This window comes from Corythoichthys intestinalis, chromosome 5 (genome assembly GCF_030265065.1).
Source record: "Corythoichthys intestinalis isolate RoL2023-P3 chromosome 5, ASM3026506v1, whole genome shotgun sequence".
NCBI classification, from domain to species: Eukaryota; Metazoa; Chordata; class Actinopteri; order Syngnathiformes; family Syngnathidae; genus Corythoichthys; species Corythoichthys intestinalis.
In genome coordinates, this window is record NC_080399.1 from 21478095 (window position 1) to 21498589 (window position 20495).

Genomic DNA, 20495 nt, shown 5'->3' on the forward strand with positions numbered 1-20495 from the left:
AAGGTGTGGTTTGGAAATTTTTTAAAAATCATCCATAAAATAATGAGTTTTAATTTGCTTAAAGATTGATTTTGATTTTACAGTGGTATGAAAAAGTATGTAAATCTCACATTTCTGTATAAAATCACCATCAAATGTGATCTGATATTTGCCAAAATCACACAGATGAAAAAACAGTGTCTGCTTTAACTAAAACCACCCAAACATTTATAGGTTTTCACATTTTAATGACAATAGTATACAAACAATAACAGAATGAGGAAAAATAAGAAAGTGAACCATCACATTTAATATTTTGTGGTCCCCCTTTGGCAGCAATAACTTTAAACAGACGCTTCCTGTAGCTGGAGATCAGTCTGGCACATCGATTTTGACCCATTCCTCTCTACAAAACTGCTGTAGTTCAGTCAGATTCCTGGGATGTCTGGCATGAATCTCTGTCTTTAGGTCATGCCACAGCATCTCAATGGGGTTCAAGTCTGGACTTTGACTTGGCCACTTCAGAACATGTATTTTGTTCTTCTGAAACCGTTCTGACATTGATTTACTTCTGTGTTTTGGGTCATTGTCCTGTTGCAGCGTACATCCTCTTTTTAGCTTCCACTGTCTGACAGACGGCCTCAGGTTTTCCTGCAAAACAACTTGATAAACTTTTGAATTCATTCTTCTATTAATGATTGCAAGTTGTCCAGGCCCTGAGGTAGCAAAACAGCTCCAAATCATTATGCTCCCTCCAGCATGCTTCACGGTGGGGATGAGGTGTTGATGTTGGCGAGCTGTTCCTTTTTTCCTCCACACATGACGTTGTGTGTTACTCCCAAACAATTCAACTTTGATTTCATCAGTCCACAAAATATTTTGCCAAAACCTCTGTGGAATGTCCAAGTGCCTTTTTGCGAACATTAAACGAGCAACAATGTTTTTTTTTTTTAAGACAGCAGTGGCTTCCTCCGTCGAGTCCTCCCATGAACACAATTCTTGGCAATACAGTAGTTTTACATATAGTTGATGTGTGCACAGAGATATTGGACTGTGCAAATGATTTCTGTAAGTCTTTAGCAGAATCAGGGTCCTTTTTTTACCTCTCCGAGTGTTCTCTGCTGAACTTTTGGCGTCATCTTTGGAGGACGGCCACTCCTTGGGAGAGAAGCAACAGTGCCAAACTCTCTATTTATAGACAACGTCTCTGACTTTTAATGATGGTTTTGTATCCTTTCCCAGCTTTATACAAATCAACAATCCTTGATCGCAGGTCTTCAGACAGCTCTTTTGAACAAGCCATGATGCACATAAGACAATGTTTCTCATCAAGACAATTTTTACCAGGTGTGTGTTTTATAGTGGGCAGGGCAGCTCTAAACCACTCATCAGCGATTGTGCACACACCTAACTTAAATTGCTTGGTATAAATTGGTTTCAATTGCTCTTTAAGTCTCCTAAGGCAGAGGATTCGCTTACTTATATTCCCACTTCTGTCATTGTTTGCACGCTATCCTCATTAAAATATGAAAACCTGTAAATGTTTGGGTGGTTTTAGTTGAAGCACACGCTGTTTATTTCATCTGTGTGATTTTGACAAAGATCAGATCACATTTGATGGGGATTTTATGCAGAAATGTGAGAAATTCCAAAAGGTTCGGATACTTTTTCATACCACTCGGCCCAGACGATATGGAGCTGCAAAAAATCCTCTCCCTAACAGCAGATGGCGCTTTTCACTATTCAAAGGCCACCAAGACTGGACACGTCAAAACCGGAAGTTGCACTTCAGTTTTATCGATCTGCTCCATGCAAGATGGGGGTGTCAATACTTGAGTCTTACAACATGTGTTTTATTTTCAGTTTTTGCAGTTTTTCTATTTTAGGTTTTCTTTGGTGTTCATTTGCAATTTTTTACTTTTCTTTATCATTATTTTTGAGTTTTTTGTGGGTTTGAAATTTTTCAAGTGCCCGAGTTTTCGCAGTTAAATGTTTTTCCTGTTTTTGTTTTTTGTTTTTTTGCTGTTTTCGCAGGCTTTTAGCCTTTTAGTGCAGTTGTTCGCATTTTCCATGTATTTTTTTTTTCCATTTTCAAGCTTTTTTGTGGTTTCTGGGTTTTTGAGGGGGGTCTTTTCTGGGTCACTTCCTGTTCATTGGTCACTTCTTGTAGACTTGGGAACTTTTTCCAGTCATATCAGTCAAGCTTTTGTCAAATTTTGGGGGAACCACACGTTTTTGGCAAAAACTGTATTCGACATTTGTGGGCCTTAATTTCCTGATTTTTTTTTTTTTTATGTGTAAATTATGTGAATCGGATTTTTAGAAAAATGTAGGACAACATGCATTTTGAAATTGAAATTTTCATTATTTTCGCCATTAGAAATGAATGGGGCTTTTCTTGTCCACAAAACCTTGTAACCTTGAATCTGTAAATGTTAAGAGCGAAATCGAAAGAGAGAAAGAGATTTCTGGAACGTTTCAAAGTGAGCCAGTCAAAGTGCACGGGGCTGGGCAGCGTGCCAAAAAAGTGGACAGGAAAAAAAAGAATACTTTATGTGGGAAGCTTTGCTTTGAAAAGCATCCCCACAAATTGAGCTTCACTCACACTTGTCTCAGTGTTCAGAGTGATACGACGTAAACCTAGATGGTGCAGCTCCTGTAGTGCTGCACAAGTGGGGGGATTGAAGCAGCCTGCAGCACATCATGTTGGTGCAGGGAGATAAACATGCAGAGGGAGGGAGAGAGACACCCACTTAAAAGAGAGGAGCACAGCCTCAGGCCAGGTGTAAATGAGGGGAGCCAAAGTGAAAAGGCCAATGGTGTTACTGGCAGCTTGTTTGTGTGTACGTTACCATCGGTGTGTGTGTCCAGCATCACAGGAATCTCCAGTGTGTTTCAAGTGTGTGTACTTTTAGTACTGTAATCCAATCAGAACGACCTGCCAACAAACAAGGCTGCTGGCGAGAAGAGACATTTAGTCAAAGGGTCGTCAAATTTCGTATATCTCTTCCTTCGACAATATACAGTACATGCAACAAGCAATCATTACCCACATCCTAAAATGTGCTATCTAATCAGGTAATGTTGCTGTAAAAATCAAACGCACACCAAAATCCTTTGCTTCATACGTCAGCTGTGCTTAACTTTGGCTAGACGAGTTTGCTGCCTAAGCATGCTGTTGAAGCAATCAAAAGTAAACAAATAGCATGTCAACACCTCTGTATCTCAGTAACGTTGCTTCCTTAACTGTTAGAAAAATTAGATCTCATTGGCCCAACTAGTTTGCTGCCTAAATGTGCAGCAGTAAAAATCAAACGGAATCAAACGAATTTATGTCAATACCTATACAGGGGCTGGACAAAATAATGGAAACAACTTTTTAAAAAATCAATAAAAATAATTTAATATGGTGTAGGTCCGCCTTTTGTGGCAATTACAGCTTCAATTCTCCGAGGTATTAATTCATACAATTTGTGAATTGTTTCCAAAGGAATTTTAAGCCATTCTTCAGTTAGAATACCCTATAACTCTTTTAGAGACGATGGCGGTGGAAATCAAAAACTGACCATAAATGCTCAATAATGTTGAGTTCTGGGGATTGTGCCTGCCATACGAGATGCTCAACTTCATTAGAATGTTCCTCATGCCGTTCTTTAACAGTTGTGTTCAATGATTATGATGCCAAATTATTTTGTCCTGAAACTTTGGGGGCTGCAGCAGGTATCAAAAGGTAGTGCGTAAATACTTCTAAATACATTCAACTTTGTTCGCTTTCCTTTGAGAAGTTGTAGCTGTAATTAACTTTCGCTGATGAGCAGCAAGTCAACATCTCTGCAACCCCGTAACTCTATTACAATACCTTTTTCAAAGCTTACAATGGCTAACATAAGCTTGCCTGGTTTTCTACCTAAATAGGCTGTTCCACAAATCAATAGCGAACAAAATGCAGCATGTCAATATCTCTGCATCCCCCACAACTTTGCTCCCATTACCTTGATAGAGTGACCTACGATTCAATCTGGCTGAAACACTAAACTGTTAAAAATTCAAACTAAGATAAAATTTTTTTAAAAATTTTTTTAAAACACCCATTTACATGACACTGAAAACATGTAATCCCTAACTCGCCTAAGAATGTCCAAGACCATTTTGTGACACACCAGGAAAATATTTTACACTGCAAAATCATACACTGAGAATAAGGGGGGGCATAGGCCAAATATGTCATTGCATGGAATTGACTTTCTTATAAATATGAATTTAAAATTAAGACTTTGCTGGTAAAATGTTTCTATAAAAGTTGTAAAGCAATAAAACAAACAACAAAAATGAATGAAATGAACCAAAAAATATTTTTATAATGGGTCAAAATTATTTTTCGAACAAATCATTTGACTAGCACCTTAGAGACGGCCATTTGCTTTGGTTAGCCAAAAGCACCTGAGGACAGATTCTGGCTGGAATATTGAAAATGGATGCGGCTACTACTTCTCCACTAGGTAAGACAGAAAAACACGCACACACACACACACACAAATCTGGGGTGCCTGTCTGCTGGAATTCGCCCCTCCCCCGGCCAAGCTGCACGGAAACGGCGACAGCTGATCAAAGTGCCGGTCTGCCGATGTCGCCCCCGCGCGAGTCAACCGGGAGGGCCGACATTCCGCGCGTTCACCTCTTATGGTAACCGTTTGTACTGACTACATGTTCCAAAAGTTTGAAGAAGACTCACCGAAAGCAGGTTGACAATTTATTCGTCGACAATGGTCAAAAAACAAGGCAAAAACAGACGACGGAGGAACAATTCTGGATCCAAAACAAGGCTACATAGAAAATGTTTCCAAGCAGTGAATCTGTTTGTTATCTCAGTGTCCAGTGTTTTTTGAAGGCTGCGGTGGAGTGGGCCGGGCCGAAGGTGTGGCTGAGTGTTGTTTCGGGATCATCCCTCTGTGGCCAGTTTTGGGCAGTTAGGTTCGTGTGTGGATGGGACGTGGTTCCCACAGCAACCGACGCTGGTCTTGACATCCCAAGCGCCCGCTATTAACTTGTTATCCGGGCTGGGCGAGGCGCTACTTGTTTTAGGACAGAGCGCCCTGCTCTTTGTCCTTGCAGTGGCCGGGAGAACTGATTACAAGAGTTGGTGCGTCAATCTTGCTCGTGACGCAAACGTTGGGCTTCTATGATAAGATGGCGTTGTGTATCTATTCTGCTTCTTTCCATTAAACTATGGTGTGCTATTTATTTAGGTGTTTTAGAGTAGTACAAACAATCCTAGAGTACATATGAGAAATGATACTATTCCCTGATTGACTGCATTACGTGTGTTAGAGTAATGCAAACAGTTAGACGGTGCCTACGAGAAACGGTACCATTTTTTCCATTTCCCCCTCATGAGCCCCGACAAGGTGATTCACTTTACTGCGTCCAAGGGCATGGAGTGAAGTCTGCCTAAATTAAAGTTAGATGAATGTGTTAGACTCATGCAAACAATTATATGGTGTGTGCGAGAACGGTACCTATTCCCTTCATTCCCCCTCATCTGTTGTTTAACATTGAATCTTTAACATTTAAATACTCTATCAATCTCAAAAGGACCTGAAAACATTCACCGCAACGAAAAACAGCATCGTCAGCTAGGGTGAGTATAAAACCGTGGGGACAACGGCTGTCCCCTTGCGATGAACCATTATTTTGAGAGCACCAGCTCTCACACAACCACCAACTCACGGCTGGTGCGGTACTTTGTCCGCAGCCCTAACCATGACGGAATATGAACGAGCATGGGCTAAGCTATTATCCGAGCATACATCTTGTAAGTTAAGTTTATTGCAGACACTGCCTTTCGGAGTCATCAACATGTTATGCCCCCCTCCACCCCCGCCACAAAAGTCAAACTCCGCCTATGTGTAAAATTAATACATTTCCTTTAACCAATGTACACCCACGGTCAAAGGTTTTGAGACACTTTCTCATCCAACTAAATGGTGAGATATCTCAAAACTTTCGACCGCAGCTGTAGAGTAATTCAACAACAACCAAAAACCTATCCATTTGCCCAAGCCCCGTCCTTCAAACTTCTCTCACTATGCTCCTCTTTGTGCTTAATGACCTCCCTCCATTACTTTCTGACAGCGCAGACACACCGCTTGGGCTGCTGTGGGTCATACTGTAAAAAAAGTTTCCAGAGGAAAGTCGACATGAAGGGGGAAAAAATGAGGAGATTCCCCCACACACACACTGCAGGTCATGTGCGCCTGTATGTGTGGGCAGAGCTGTAGACACTGCTGCCTTTTAATTACAGCAGCACTGTCTTTCCCTGACAATGTGTGCCACACACCAATACACAAAAACACACACTAACACGCGGCGCACCTGCCACAAGGCAGATTGGATTTACACTGCATCAATAATTCAGCTGCGCCTGCCTCGATAGGCTGCAAAATGCATATAGCCCCATAGCACAGGTTGCCATTGAGTAAGTGATAGCAGTAATAGGAGGGTGGAATATTACACACACTGCAGCAGCCACACCTGGCCCAATGAAGACCTTATTAATTTAAATAACCTCAGTTACTGAACCAATTACTGTTTTATGTTGTTTCAACAGTATCAACCTATTATAAGTAGTGATCCCTTTAAGTTTGCTGTATGTTATTGCAAAAATAAGCGATTGAAATAACTTATAGCAAACTACAGGGATTTACATGATGAAATGACAAATGAACACATTAATTCCACAATTATCACCACTTATAGCTTGAAAACATGCCAAATGAATAGCTTAGCTTAGCTTTAGTTAGAATTTACATACTTGTGTTTCAGGGGAGTTACCGGGGGGGGGGGAGTGCCCACCCACGGACATGCTCTGCCTTTGCTGCCTTACGTTGGAATTTGACCTTTTAGCCAGATTGCCGGAATCACGCCAGCCAAACCGCCGGAACCGCGCCAGCGCAATTCCAACGACTCGGGCTGGCGCAACCCCAACAACCCGGCCAAAAGGTCAAACTTCACGTGGTCAGCTTAGTTTTAAGCCCTTGTACTGACTCCATTTTAAAAGCTGGGAAAGTGCTTCGAAACACAATGAGACAATTTAGTCCAAATCGACATCGAACGGTGTGTTTGGGTGTTGTTTAAGGTAATTTTTTCTTGCAGGTTGGGCCGATGAGTCCATGTGCCACTGTTGCCAAGGCAACCAGAGTTGGGGATTTTGTTAGCCTCAACGCAAAAGGAGCGCTGACTGTTCAAATTCTCAGCCGTGGAGTATACGTGTTTTCAGGTGTTCTTTGTGGCAAGAAAGGATGTCCCGCCATTGTTCTGGACTGTCCATTTTTGGCCCCCAGAAGAGTTGATGGCGGGATTTGGTTGTCCAGACATGGGCTTGTAAATGTCTTGGTCATCACCTGCTTGTCTTGCTCAGTCAGCGTCAATCTCGCTCAGTCAGCTGCATGACACGCAGGTTGGGATTCCATAGTGTGCAGGCATCCTGTATCTGTTATGCCCTTATCTGCCCATTGTCTTGGCGCAGCAAATTCCAATCAGTCCAAGTCCAACTACTTATATTATCAAATATATTCTACTTGCTTTCTTAAACTATGATTTAAATGCTATTTATTTTATATTGGGTGTGTTAGAGTAATACAAACAGACAAACAGTAAATATTGGAAAGGATGCTATTCCTTTCACTTAAATTGGCAGTCTGTAATTGCTGTCCTGCAAGGAGTCTGAAAAACAATTCTATGTTAGTTTAGCGCATGTTAGCATCTTTCCAGTGTTTGAATTTAACTTCATTCACGAAAGTAGGTTTGCTATTAACCAGGGCTGCAGCTATCGAATATTTTAGTAATCGAGTAATCGACTGAAAATCCTATCGATTAATCGAGTAATCGGATAAAACATATATTTTTTAGGTAAAGAGCAACTATGAATATACATGAGAAAACAAGACATTTCATCTAATATTGAACTATTTTCAGTCAATCAATGTCTTTATTTTCGATGTACATTGTTATAAACAGCCAACAATTGCCTCTCAGATGTGACTAGAAAAAAAAGACCAATTCACTGCTTTCACTCCAAAAACTTTTAGATCTTATAAATAAATATATATATATATATATACAGTGCCTTGCAAAAGTATTCGGCCCCCTTGAATCTTGCAACCTTTTGCCACATTTCAGGCTTCAAACATAAAGATATGAAATTTAATTTTTTTGTCAAGAATCACCAACAAGTGGGACACAATCGTGAAGTGGAACAACATTTATTGGATAATTTAAACTTTTTTAACAAATAAAAAACTGTAAAGTGGGGCGTGCAATATTATTCGGCCCCTTTATTTTCAGTGCAGCAAACTCACTCCAGAAGTTCAGTGAGGATCTCTGAACGATCCAATGTTGTCCTAAATGATTGATGATGATAAATAGAATCCACCTGTGTTTAATCAAGTCTCCGTATAAATGCACCTGCTCTGTGATAGTCTCAGGGTTCTGTTTAAAGTGCAGAGAGTATTATGAAAACCAAGGAACACACCAGGCAGGTCCGAGATACTGTTGTGGAGAAGTTTAAAGCCAGATTTGGATACAAAAAGATTTTCCAAGCTTTAAACATCTCAAGGAGCACTGTGCAAGCCATCATATTGAAATGGAAGGAGCATCAGACCACTGCAAATCTACCAAGACCCGGCCATCCTTCCAAACTTTCTTCTCAAACAAGGAGAAAACTGATCAGAGATGCAGCCAAGAGGCCCATGATCACTCTGGATGAACTGCAGAGATCTACAGCTGAGGTGGGAGAGTCTGTCCATAGGACAACAATCAGTCGTACACTGCACAAATCTGGTCTTTATGGAAGAGTGGCAAGAAGAAAGCCATTTCTCAAAGATATCCATAAAAAGTCTCGTTTAAAGTTTGCCACAAGCCACCTGGGAGACACACCAAACATGTGGAAGAAGGTGCTCTGGTCAGATGAAATCAAAATTGAACTTTTTGGCCACAATGCAAAACGATATGTTTGGCGTAAAAGCAACACAGCTCATCACCCTGAACACACCATCCCCACTGTCAAACATGGTGGTGGCAGCATCATGGTTTGGGCCTGCTTTTCTTCAGCAGGGACAGGGAAGATGGTTAAAATTGACGGGAAGATGGATGCAGCCAAATACAGGAACATTCTGGAAGAAAACCTGTTGGTATCTGCACAAGACCTGAGACTGGGACGGAGATTATCTTCCAACAGGACAATGATCCAAAACATAAAGCCAAATCTACAATGGAATGGTTCAAAAATATACGTATCCAGGTGTTAGAATGGCCAAGTCAAAGTCCAGACCTGAATCCAATCGAAAATCTGTGGAAAGAGCTAAAGACTGCTGTTCACAAACACTCTCCATCCAACCTCACTGAGCTCGAGCTGTTTTGCAAGGAAGAATGGGCAAGAATGTCAGTCTCTCGATCTGCAAAACTGATAAAAACATACCCCAAGCGACTCACAGCTGTAATTGGAGCAAAAGGTGGCGCTACAAAGTATTAACGCAAGGGGGCCGAATAATATTGCACGCCCCACTTTTCAGTTTTTTATTTGTTAAAAAAGTTTAAATTATCCGATAAATTTTGTTCCACTTCACGATTGTGTCCCACTTGTTGTTGATTCTTGACAAAAAATTAACATTTTATATCTTTATGTTTGAAGCCTGAAATGTGGCGAAAGGTTGCAAGGTTCAAGGGGGCCGAATACTTTTGCAAGGCACTGTATATATATATACATATATATATTTCCATTACGCTTGATAACACACATCACTTAAAAGTTAAGTGTTTTTCCCACGTGTTTCAATTGAATTTCCATTTGTGTCAAGCCATTTTTAAATTCTAGTTAAGTTTTAAGTTCTTCTAAAATGTAAGTCCTGATAGTATTTTGAGTTTTTGCAGTGTTCAAAATAAATGTATTGTAACATATCAGGTTATAATATGGCGGGGATATTTTCATGCGTTCCTGAATGCACCGCGTGACGTGCGGGGGTGAGGGAGGTGCGGGAGAGCGAGAGATGTGCCTTCCTGTTGTTGTTGTCGATCCACAAGTTCGCAAAAAAGAAATAATTGCAACCTAACTAAGCGGGTGACTCTTTGTCAACATTATAGTATGATACCTGCTGTATTGGAGCACATTAGGGACCAGTGGTACTTGGTGTTTTATCCAGCAATGACTACTGAGCTAAAATTGACAGTTAGCTTTATCATATTTTCATTTTACACCCTCATCACTCTACAGCGCTATGTTTTCACAGATTAAATAAAGCCTGTATGTAAGACACGTTAGCCACGCATCGACAGTGGTCTTAATAGAAACCTAGCCCTCCGCAGGGCTAATGTTACGTGAGCGAGTGACAGTAACGTTAATCTTATTTATTAGCACTGAGAATTGTACTGCTTTAAGATGGCGGCTGTTTACTAACACCGCTGACTCTGTCATTTCGCATCTAGTTCAACATACATGTGATATCTATGAGACGCATCAGATGCTACCTGCTACCACCGTAACATCATGCGGGCTAGTTTTTAAGCAACATCGGCGTAGTTTGGAGCGGCTGTCGACTGCAGAAAGGTTTTTTATATTTTTTGATTGCTTCTTCCTCTACGCACGTGACGTCAGCGCGTTATCACGCATTAAAAGTAGTCCGGGCAAAATGTGATGCTTAGAGCTGGCAAAATTAAACGATTCCTTGAGGTGAATAAAATTACTGGGATCAGTTTTTAAACTCGAGTTACTCGAGTTCCTCGAGTATTTGTTTCAGCTCTACTATTAACCGTTGCTTTTCAATAGCTCCATATAACTATAAGGTAAACTAAGTCATCCTTACCGTGTCACCATAGCATCATACGTCAACTATGTTGGCTTGCTAACGCTTTCATATCGTATTTTTAGTGATTAAATCCATACTACATGGGCACCCATCTCAAGAATAAATGGTTATCTGAGTCAAGGCCAAAGTACTTTTGGCATATTGAGGGCAAAAAGCAAGAATCATTGATCAAATAAGCCATTAGCACTTTATTAGAAACACTTACAAGCGAATTCCTTTCAAATGTTTGCTGAAAATGGATCTGCTGTGTCTCCTGGCAATGGATAATGCACTTGAATGCGTCCATTAGGCCATTTGACGGTCACCCATATAGTGTAAACATCAGTGAGGATGTTTGACGTTGGAAGGCACAATATATATTTGCTTTTTCCAGAAGTAGATAACAGTGTAAGAATCGCTGAATTGTCTTTTAATTTATTCACTTGGATGTTAAGCACTTTGTGCGTGTGTGTGTATGGGGAGGGTGGGGGGGATTTTGAGGCATTTATAACAATTGCTCTTTTCTTTTCCCGAATTTGCATAATTATTGAGGTTAATTCAACTGCAAGCTGGTGCGCCATTGTCTTTAAATGGTGCCTGCTGCCGCTGCTCAAATTAATACTTATTTTTTGACAGATGAATGCAGATGAGTCGCAGAAAGAATCGACAGAGAAAATAAATGTCTTGCAATGAACAAGAACAGCTTTTGTAATTTCTATTTTCTCCGTAATAAGGCTTTTTTGTATCTACATTAAGCGTTACCCCTCAAACTGTGCTGGACATACGTTGTAAGTGAAATAATTACTGCAGTTAAGGAGGTCCTGTGTATTCTCAGGAAAACACAAAATTGAGATGATCCTGAACTGGCACAACTTTTGACCAAAGAACTTGTAGTTCTTAGTACTCATGTGTTTTAGAACGGACAAAAAGTCCCCTATCGCTAATCATTTTCACTACTGGCTGAAGTAAGAAATAGTAATCTTTTGGGTGAAATGCCAGAATTAACTTTTTTTTCTCATTAAAAGCTGAAATTCAAAAAACACCAGAGGTGTATGAGACATGCATTGACCAATACATTTCCAGGATAGCCTCTATTCCTTTATGTGACTCTTTCAGGTTCTCTAAAGAAAACTCCTGATAACACTCTTTGACATGGTAAACTCCCTGCACTTTCTTCTGAGAACATGTAGTTCCATAATGGTTTATGTCATCCGTAGCAGGATTGAAGGCTTTTCTTGTCATTTCCCTAGGCTCTCGACATGCTTAATGTGTGTCCTCGTCATGAGTGACGACCGAAAATACCACATTGATGTTCTTGGATGTGAGTAAAAAAACCTTAAAAGTGGCGCTTCGCGTCCAAAAGGCTTCTCCACGCTACAAGGGTAATTTTTCTGATTCTCCAGGTTTTAAAATCCGGTCTGGGATTGACAGCCAAGGTTGACCAATGAACCAGATTGTCTGATGATGTGCTTACAAGGCTTTGCTCTGGTTGAGTGCTCAATTAGTGACTGAGGGTCATGCCGGGAAGGGGGATGACCCCTGATGCTCAGCTCCTCTCTAAAGTGAACTTGCCTTAGTTTGTACAACTAAGGTAACGTCTACACTAGGACGGATAATTTTTTTGCCATATAATTCCGACAATATTTTATACCTGTCCGCACTACGTTTAAAGTGTGTTTATAAATGCCACGCTCCTGCAAGAAACGCCTTGCACGGACTATGCCTGCGCAAAAAGTAGCATCATCGTCCGCGCTAGGGGTGTGCCATCTTAGGCACCCCACGATTCGATTCGATTACGATTCAGGGTGCTACGATCCGATTATTAAACGATGATCGCAGTTATCAAGATTATCACAATTATCGATGCATCGTACATTACTACTTAATACAGTAGCCAAACAAATTTATGTTCATTATTTATTTAAAAATATCCTAACGATTCAACAGGAACGATGGAAACATGCCCATACAACAAAAAGCTGCCCTTAAGCTGCTTTTTTATTTATTTATTTATTTTTAACAAGAAAGTGCAAAAACATTAACCATTTTAAAGGGAGTACTTATTTTTCTCAACAATACAATAAAATTTACACAGGTGGAATGAATTCCACATTTTCTGCAAACAAAGTGTCTTTAAGACTTCTTTTAACCAATATACTTTGTTTTCACAGAATTCTGTACTATTTCAAATGTTTGTAGTGTTACCGCTGTACTTAATCGTGGTTTTACACATTCTGCATATGAAATACACGTTAGCGAATTAGCTACTTAGCTTAGCGCTCGCTCGGCGCTAACTATTAACATCTCAAAAACAACAACAATAAAGGCTAAACAGTACACAGTGCACATGGGTCTTAGCAACACACTCAGGACATTTTTCAATTGAAATCCCTTAAAACTACTGCTGAACATCTCAATGACAAGGAGCAACGAACTATCTCTCTTCCCCTCTTGCTCTAAAAAAAATAACTTGCGCACAAAAGCGCGACCACCGGGTTGCGCATCTGGTACTTCCTCTCTCATACATAAATTTATTTTCCAGTCTTTTAAAAAGGAGTAAATCTCTCTCTCAGTAACCAGCAGCATCCATCATAACATGCGCGCGCCTGTTAACGATGCCTGGCGGCAGGCGTGTCTTGAATTTCATTCTGCTACGAGCGACTGCCATAAAGTTATGAGGGAAAAACATAGTTTTTCAACCTTTATGAATCATAATCGAATCGTCACGTGTCGAATCGCGATGCATGTAATAATCGATTTTTTGGAACTCTTCTAGTCCGCGAGGGTCACCTCTGAACCGGAAGATTAGAATTCTTCAGCGTTGTTCGATGTCTTCTTCGGACAAATTTACGTATCCAATTTACAAGCTATTTCAGTTGTATAAAAAGGAGCAGTAAAGCCGACTCTTTACCATTCGCCTTTATTGTTTACAATGCCGTAATGCCACACAAAAAAAAAAAAAAAAAATGCCGATGGCGCGCTCCATGATGCCACTTCCATTGGTTCAGATTTTTACACGGGTAGCCGGCGGCTACACTAGACTGGGTATCCGGTGTTTAAGAAATTACCTGGGTCTCGAGCCCGTGTAATGAAATATCCAGACAAGAGGTACATTACTGTAGTATATGTAGTACATGCCATATAGTATAATGAATTGAACATTTACGGCCATTAGCCGTCCTAGTGTAGATGTAGCTTCAGTTTTTAGAAATTTTACAGCAAGAACTGAAACCCGAACTATTGAACTACATAATTCACAAAATTTCTTAAGCTCCTTTCAGACATACGCTGAACTCTGTTTAAATCCCGGGTAGCCCCTATGTCTGAAAGCAAGTTCCCGGATCGAATGACACGAAGATGACACGGACATTAACCGAGTCATGTGCTAGTATAATGTCCGGGATTTACCCGGGACAAGGCATGTGTGAAAGCAGCGCAAAGGCTGATGACATAAATATCATGACGGACTGATAGTCATTTCCTCTTTCTTCGCATTAAGACGAAAAGCGGTAAACAAACATCGCAATTATCAACACGGCAAACTGGAAAGATAGCAAAATTAAACTGGAAACAACTAAATTAAATTGCTACTGGATCGAGGAAGAGACAGTCCATCGACCATCTTTGGAAATATGTTGGTTTATTTTGTTGCCGATGCCGACCAAAAATTACATCATGACCAGGTTATCAAATCCCGCTCCCGGCACTTCCCACTTGAGTCGCCAACAAGGGGACAAGTCTGAAAGTGACCAACCCATGTAATTCCGGGTACATCCCCCAATGTCTGAAAGCCATGACACGGGTAAATTCCACATCATCTTACACAGGAATTCAGCAGGCTATAAGTCTGAAAGGTACTTAAGATGCCACAGTTAAGGCAAACATTTGAAACATCCCTTGAAACAGACTTTTTAGAGCCTTGATGTCATGGAAAAGAAGCCTTTAATCAAACAGCAGTGCTTGTTATAGTCGTAAAGACTGGGGAAACGGACGGTTTTCAACACCATATACAGAAATAGCACTGCGGGCCATCATGCTAGACAAAGAGTCTGTAACTCAGTGACAGAACAATAAAACAAGAGACATGGACTATACACTAAAGCAAATACAGTAATTGCTGCTCAATAGAGCGTACTTGACTATGAGCCGCACCGCTCAAGTTTCACAAAATTTAAGAAAAAAATCCAGATATACAGCTGACTATAAGCTGCAGGTGTACATGTCCTAATATGGGATATTAACATAGAGAAATGTTACACAGAAATATTGCCAAGGAAGGCTCGGAGTTCTGGATGAAAATGGCTATTCAGCACAAGCATAGCATACATTCATCATAGCAAACACTGGACAGCAATCCTTCTTAAATACGTCTCACTTCCCATGGTTAAACTTAAACCCTTCTTCTGTAGCGGTAAATAACATCAGATGGAGCCTCAATAAAATCCCCAGAGTTTTTGATCAGGTCTGACAAAGCTCCAAGCAAGCTTTGTAACAGGTGATAGCCTTGTCCTGGTAAGATTTTAATATCCATATTGTATAAATATGTCTAACCACCCATAGTTACGTATATTTAAATCGTTCTTCTGGAGTGGCACCAAGGGTCTTGACAACAAGTCACCATGTACAGTGGGGCAAATAAGTATTTAGTCAATCACTAGTTGTGTAAGTTCACCCACTTGAAAATATTAGAGAGGCCTGTAATTGTCAACATGGGTAAACCTCAACCATGAGAGACAGAATGTGGGGAAAATAAACAGAAAATCACATTGTTTGATTTTTAAAGAATTTATTTGCAAATCATGGTGGAAAATAAGTATTTGGTCAATACCAAAAGTTCATCTCAATACTTTGTTATGTACCCTTTGTTGGCAATAACGGAGGCCAAACGTTTTCTGTAACTCTTCACAAGCTTTTCACACACTGTTTCTGGTATTTTGGCCCATTCCTCCATGCAGATCTCCTCTAGAGCAGTGATGTTTTGGGGCTGTCGTTGGGCAACACGGACTTTCAACTCCCTCCACAGATTTTCTATGGGGTTGAGATCTGGAGACTGACTAGGCCACTCCAGGACTTTGAAATGCTTCTTATGAACCCACTCCTTTCTTGCCCTGGCTGTGTGTTTGGGATCATTGTCATGCTGAAAGACCCAGCCACGTCTCATCTTCAATGCCCTTGCTGACGGAAGGAGATTTTCACTCAAAATCTCTCGATACATGGCCCCATTCATTCTTTCCTTTACACAGATCAGTCATCCTGGTCCCTTTGCAGAAAAACAGCCCCAAAGCATGATGTTTCCACCCCCATGCTTCTCAGTGGGTATGGTGTTCTTCGGATGCAATTCAGTATTCTTTCTCCTCCAAACACGAGAACCTGTGTTTCTACCAAAAAGTTCTATTTTGGTTTCATCTGACCATAACACATTCTCCCAGTCTCTGGATCATTCAAATGCTCTCTAGCGAACCACAGACGGGCCTGGACTGGACTTGCTTGCTTCAGCAGGGGGACACGTCTGGCAGTGCAGGATTTGAGTCCCCCATGTGGTTCTGGGATTTTTGCTCACCGTTCTTGTTATCATTTTGACGCCATGAGGTGAGATCTTGCATGGAGCAGCAGATCGAGGGAGATTATCAGTGGTCTTGTATGTCTTCCATTTTCTAATATTTGCTCCCACAGTTGATTTCTTTACACCACGCGTTTTACCTATTGCAGATTCAGTCTTCCCAGCCTGGTGCAGGTCTACAATTTTGTCTCTGATGTCCTTCGACAGCTCTTTGGTCTTGACCATAGTGGAGTTTGGACTGTGACTGACTGATGTTGTGGACAGGTGTCTTTTATACCGATAATGAGTTAAAACATGTGCCATTAATACAGGTAATGAGCGGAGCCTCGTTAGATCTCGTTAGAAGAAGTTAGACCTCTTTGACAGCCAAAAATCTTGCTTGTTTGTAGGTGACCAAATACTTATTTCCCACTCTAATTTGGAAATAAATTCTTTAAAAATCAAACAATGTGATTTTCAGTTTTTTTCCACATTCTGTCTCTCATGGTTGAGGTTTACCCATGCTGACAATAACAGGCCTCTCTAATCTTTTTAAGTAGGAGAACTTGCACAATTGGTGGTTGACTAAATACTTATTTGCCCTACTGTACATGGAAAAACTCGCTTTATCACAGAGTTTTCAGAACACTAACAATAGTTAAGGATACTACTTAAACAATCTACACCGAAGATGTGTATGAAACAGTGTGCGTGGATACTCACGGGAACTCAAGAGTGCTTTTATTATAGAACACTCGTACTAGTCGTTTGAAACTTTGAACGCATTCCAAGTGGCAACACCATCATGACGCGCTGGGCCACAGACTAAAAAAAACAAAGGAAAACGTTTTTTTTTTTTTTTATGTAACAAGAAAACATAACACACGTTTGACTCCCAAAAAATCTATAAATAAACCACCTCCTTACAAAAGCCACAGACAACAGGAGTGGCTTATAGTCTAAGGCAGGGGTGTCCAAACTTTTTGCAATGGGGGCCAGAATCGATGTGGTAAAAATGTGGGGGGCCGACCTTGGCTGACATCCTTTACGTAGAACAATATATTTATGCAAATTTTAGCATTTTAGTATTTGCGAAATATTGCTTCTGGAAAGTTAAACTAGCTTTAAGTTGCTTCAATTTCTCGTTACATATCTTCCCTGTAATCTTGTCGTACATGTCAGCTTGTCTTGTTTAGTAATATTGCCTCACATCGACCAATTTAAAAACAGCGACTGTCTCTTTGCAAATGAGGCAGACAGTTTTTGCGTATTTTAGTGAAGAAATAGTCCAATTTCCACCTATCCTTGAAGCGTCGGCAGTCACAGTCAACTTGATTTGTTGATTGTCTCCATTTTAGAAAATTGGGAGTAAAGGGTCACGCGGGGTAATGTTGCTTAGAGTGCTGCTGCCTTTTAGTGGGTAAATGAGGAGCAGCATTTAGTGTGTAAGCTACTTCATATGCTGGTAGCAGTACTGCTGACCAATTTATTAGGTCCGTGTGCGGTGCAGACATTATTGATTTTATGACACAGGCTGGGGGCCGGATGAAATTTGACCACGGGCCGCATTTGGCCCCCGGGCCACACTTTGTACATGTCTGGTCTAGGGTGATCAAATGTCCTCTTTTGTCCGGACATGTCCTCTTATTACGTGCTCTCCGGAGGGTCCGGCCGGGTTTCATAAATTCATGAAAATGTCCGGTTTTTATGATTTTTCAAGGGACCAATTTGAAGAGAATCCCTCCGGCCGCTAGGAGGCAGCGCCTGCTTGCTTTGATGTGGCTCCGACTAGTAGGGGCTGGAGAAGGAGTACATCTTCTTCTTGTTTTTTGTTGGCAGTTTACCCTTTGTTTCATGTGGAATTACCACCATCTAATGACGGTTGACAGTTTGGCAAGAAATCAGACTACAGCGAGGAGTTTTAAGACGTGGCTGCATACACCCCTTCTGTAGGTTTCTCTCCAGTTAATGACGATCACGTGTGTTGAATATTGGGTTACATGTGTAAACAAAGATGCAGTATATTGCATTAGCCTTGTATTAATTGTTCTGTGTTCGTGTATTTGGTTGAATGTTAGTATTATATTTTAAATAGGAGCACCTGCCCAGTTGAGAGTTTTTTACGATAAATACGTATATAATAGCAACTGTTGACTTCTGTTGGAAATTTGTACTGGCGTAATCTGTAAAATCCTGTTTGGTGTCGTATCGTTGCGCTGACGATGATTTTAAACTTTTATAGCAAAGTTTCATTTTGCCTCGCCCGGTACTCGCTAAACGGGTAGCTATCAGTGCGCTCAGCCGCGCTAGGCATTATGGGCAATGTAGTTTTGAACTGCTGCGTTTGGAAACATGCTGGTTGAATAGCTTGTCAGTTTTATTTCGGTTATTGTTTGCATACAATCTAGAACACTGAATGAGAATAAAAATTGAGTGGGAATAACAATTTGTCAACGACAATTGTCGTCATAGTAATTTATAAAAATGTTGAGTTGGCACATAGCCTACTGTGTGTGCGTATTGACTGGACTACATTTCCATGGGTATGCATTATATATATATATATATATATATATATATATATATATATATTTTTTTTTTCAATCATTATTGTTTTGTTTATTTTTTTAAGGTTTGATTTTTTCTTTTTCTTTTTTTAGGAAGAATGAAGCCTGTAAAAAATGAGTAAAAAATATTTCCATATAGTGTATAATATATACAATATGGCAATAGACCTATGTTTTTTTTTTTTTTATATAGGCATCTTTGAGTGGACTTCGAGTAAAATTCAAGTATCTCGAGGCCAGGCCGAGTGTCCTCTTTTTTGGAAATCAAAATATGGTCACCCAGTTATAGTCCAAAAATGATGGTAATCATGGAACCAATTCTTTCACTTTCACTGAGTCAGTTTTACTTCTTTGCCTCTTGATTTGTTGACTTTAGGTGTTTGATATTGCATATAAGAATGCATTTGAACATTTGGGGGATAAGCTTTATTCAAACAGGCAGGTGTTTGTGGCTGGCGAGTTCATTTCATGCAACAGAAAGTCGACAGAGCCCAGCCAAAAAAATTTATAAATACCAAGAGCCCGGGTCGAGGCAACATTTCTGCAGCGCTTTCGCTCTCCCACTGCCTCCTGCTCCTTTTCCTTTCCCCTGCACACTCACTGAGGAGTGGCAAGTCAAAAAGCTTCACACAGTGGTAGGCATCCTGAACCCGGAGTGCCTTTCACATGGTAAACAGTTCTGGGGCTGGAAACAGTATTGTGCAGTCATATAATACGGCATCTGCTTTATGGCATGGATGAAATGCATTGTCACCAAGTAGCAGTGAAAGAGCTATTGAAGGCCAGCCAAGTTTTTTAGCCCCTACCCCAACGCTGAGGCTTTGACCATGACACTGAGCTTGGAGGTTTATGCTTTGACAAAACCCCTGAGATATCCCCTGACTCTAGGCTGGAGCTAACAAAGCTAAACAAGAATCGAGTAACAAAACAACAAACAAACCCTAATAAACGTTTGCATCCAATCTCAGTGCAGCCGAGCGTGTTTGAACACTGTAGTGAGCTCTTGGAATGAGGCAGTAGGTGTTACTGTCCACGGAGCCATAAATCATCCAGCACAGTGCAGCAATCTGTGTGAAGCCTTCATACATTCTCTTCGTCACAAGTAGTAAAGGACATCAGACAAGACAAATATTCAGAAACTGCCATCGTCACAATCATTTGCTTTAAGCATTAACAAGCTAATGCAATGTAATGTTCTAATTAAAATCAATCAATAATTGAAAACGTCTATCTCAGAACTGTGAGGCGGAAGTGCCAACCACTCATCTAGATTTAGGGTTGCCAACTGTCTGAAAAAAAATTAAGAGACACTTCTGGGTTGCCACCTTTCAGAAATAGAAATACGGGACGCCCCCCCTCGCGCCCAAAGCTTCACAGCTGGGAAGAAAAAGGGACATCCCCAAAACTCCTAAAATGCATAGAAATGTATCTATCCATATATATTCCATATTGGTTCAATAAGGAGCGCAAATTTTATTTCCCAAATACGTATCATTCTTTATCTCAAGGGACAGGTGGCAAGCCTAAAACCTCATTTGTAGAGCCGGCCCTCCCGATAACTGTCTCTCTTTA

The 20495-nt window shown here is 40.6% G+C and overlaps 1 protein-coding gene across 11 annotated transcripts in view; it reads right to left on the reverse strand.

Moving 5' to 3' along the window:
- Positions 1-20495, reverse strand: part of LOC130916249 (neuronal cell adhesion molecule-like) — a 204728-nt gene that overhangs the window by 163173 nt on the left and 21060 nt on the right. The window contains exon 2 of one of the 11 annotated variants that reach the window (XM_057836817.1): positions 17080-17181. The exons of the other annotated variants lie outside the window; for them this stretch is intronic. The gene's annotated coding sequence lies outside the window, so the exon portion shown is untranslated. The remainder of the gene's footprint in view (positions 1-17079; positions 17182-20495) is intronic. 11 annotated transcript variants of the gene reach the window in all.